Here is a 2793-nt window from a genome sequence, read left to right on the forward strand (position 1 = left end):
GTCCCTGAAAGAAGGTAACAAAATGGAAGCCATAGTTGCTTTATAACTTAAATCTCGGAAGTCATATCCATCATTTCTGCTACACTGAATAACTAGATGTGAATCAGTTAAATCTGGATCATACTCAAGAAGTTGACACAGGGCATTGGACCAGAAGGTGAGGGTTATTAGGATTCTTTTGGAAGATTGCTGTCATAGCAGCTAAGTCTCAAAGTTCTCACCAGTTTTTTACATTATGTTTTATTCTGCGTCTTTATTGTAAGTGAGCCTTAACCATTTTTATTCTACATTTTTTCCCTATCAGTTATGTTTCAGTGTAAAAAATTATATGTTTTTCCCTATTTCTTTGTTTTAGTTTCCCCTTATCTTTATGTAGGGAACAAGATGAAATGCCTTGCCTCATGTTACTTCTTCACTGTTTTTGTTTTTTTTTTTCCTTTTTGATACAGAGTTTCACTATGCAGTTCAGGCTGGCCTTGAACTCATGTAGCCCAGCCTGGTCTCAAATTCACAGCAGTCCTGCCTGAGCCTCTTGAGTCCTGGGGTTCCAGGTGTGCACCAGCATGCCTGGCCAGCTTCATCTTATTTCACTTCCTGTCCTCTGCTCATAACCACTTTGGTTGTATCCGTAGTACCCTCTTCACAGTTTTTAGAGAGAAAGTAGGTTTAGTGAGATAAAGAGTACTGTATCTTTGAATATTATCGTACCATCAGCAATAACTGTTAACAAGGCAGGGTCTCTCAGAACTGGTGTAGATACTATGATCTGAATACTAAATACTAAATACTGTTATGCATCTTTATAAATTAGAAAGTATAGGTCATTAATTTGGTCACATAACAGATCTTGAAACAAATTGCCAGATATTTTATAATAAATTATCTTTTCATAAAAGATTATAAAATGCAAATAAAATTTAATTCTGTTTTTATAATTTTAAAACTATTTAGTATAAATGAATATCTTTTTTAGAAAAAGTTTTTTTCTTTATTTATTGGATACAGGGTCTCACTATGCATCCCAGACTCACAGTGACCTTCCTGTCGCAACCTTCCCAGCACTGGCATTATAGGCACATGCCACCACTCCCAGCCTTGGGGCTGGCATGGTGTGCCTGGGATTCCTGGGCCAGCATGACGTGTGGTACGGGCAATCAAACTCAGGACCTTGCACTTGCCAGGCAGCCATTTAGACTGCTGAGCTATCTCCCCAGCCCCTGGATATCTATTATGCATAGAATTATTGCTTATTTTTGTGATTTTATTAAAAAGTTTAAATTTTGATACAAACTGTGGCAAAAACTATACAGTAATTTCTGTTGTTTGATGATATTACATTGTTTATAATATATATGTGTGTATATATATATTTCTCAAACATCATCACTTAGAATTAACTATTGACATTCATTTTACATTTTTTCCCCCTGAGGAAAAAAATGTACTTAAAATAATCCTCTTAAACCAACATTCTGGGTTTTATTTCAAGAAACTTGATGTAACTGTTGTTACAAGTTTGGTAGGTAGTCTTCTGGCTCACTTTTTATTCTTTTAAACTATATATACTGACATATATAAGATACGGTTTTCTACTTGTATGTTTATATGATACTATATACTGCTATTTTTTTTCATTTTAACTTAATTGCTTTTTAGGTCTTAAATTAGTCTTTAACTTTCATTATTCCCTCATGTTTTATTATCCATTCTCTTACTAGATATCAAGAGTATTTTGAAAAGGGTGTTTTAAACAGTTGTACACTTTGCTGTCCTTTGTGCCCTTGACATTCATTTTCTACTTGCTGGTCAAATTACTGAGCAATGTACGGTCTTGGGAGATGTAAGAAATCCTGTTTACCCTCATCTTCATGATAGATGACGTTAGACTTTCGAGTTTTGTCAGTTTGGCGGCTGGAAAACCAGACTCTTGATTTGCTAATCGTATTTCCTTCATTGCTGGAATGAAGGAGTAGGTTGCTTTTGGACCATTTGGATGTCATCACCTGCGAGGTCCCTTACTCCCCTATCCTTTACCCAGTTGTAGGTCATCTTTATATCTCCTGGATATTAATATTTGCCTGGTGGATACATTGTAGATGAATAACTTCTCCTAGTCTATCGCCTTGCCTATAATTATTTGTGATGTTTGGTGTTTTTTTGTTTTTGTTTTTTGATACTGGATATTGAACTCAGGACCTTGTGCTTACCAGGCAGGCGCTTGTGCTTCTGAGCTATATCTCAGGCTTTGTTGGTGATGTTTTTAAAGTAGAAGTTTTTATATCCCTTTTTCCTGTCCTGAACATTTGGGTGAAGATTTTGCAAAAATAAGGATGCAGGATTAAAGCTAGTATATGAAGACATATAGTATAAGAGTGGCCACTTAAATAACTATCAACTACCATATATGTCTGAGCAAAAATTATGAAGAATCACAGTCTAAATTATTTAGATATATTTAAAAGCTTGTAATTATTGATGTAAAAATTCTCCATAACAATTCAAGTGTTATAATTTTTAATGATAGTGAGTTATATTTTCTGTGAATCAGAATATAAGGCTTCATACTTTTTTGATAAAATACAATGAAATTTATTTACTTATAGTATTAATCTATAGTTGGCATCTGGCAGTTTCCAGTATTTTTCAGATGGAAGTAATGCCTTCTACAATGAGAAGTGTTAAAATCCATTTGTTAAAAAAATATATTTGCAGATAAAAACTTTGTGGAGAAAAAGTGTTGCAGATAAATTTTCAGAAAAGTTTGGGCCAGGGAGATAGTTCAGTAGAATAAGC

At 34.2% G+C, this 2793-nt stretch overlaps 1 protein-coding gene across 5 annotated transcripts in view; it reads left to right on the forward strand.

The window, feature by feature from the left end:
- Kansl1l (KAT8 regulatory NSL complex subunit 1 like) overlaps positions 1-2793 on the forward strand; it is a 129940-nt gene that overhangs the window by 24122 nt on the left and 103025 nt on the right. The gene's annotated exons all lie outside the window — the stretch shown is intronic.

Source organism: Octodon degus, unplaced genomic scaffold, assembly GCF_000260255.1.
Source record: "Octodon degus isolate 3935 unplaced genomic scaffold, OctDeg1.0 scaffold00016, whole genome shotgun sequence".
In the NCBI taxonomy this organism is placed as follows: domain Eukaryota; kingdom Metazoa; phylum Chordata; class Mammalia; order Rodentia; family Octodontidae; genus Octodon; species Octodon degus.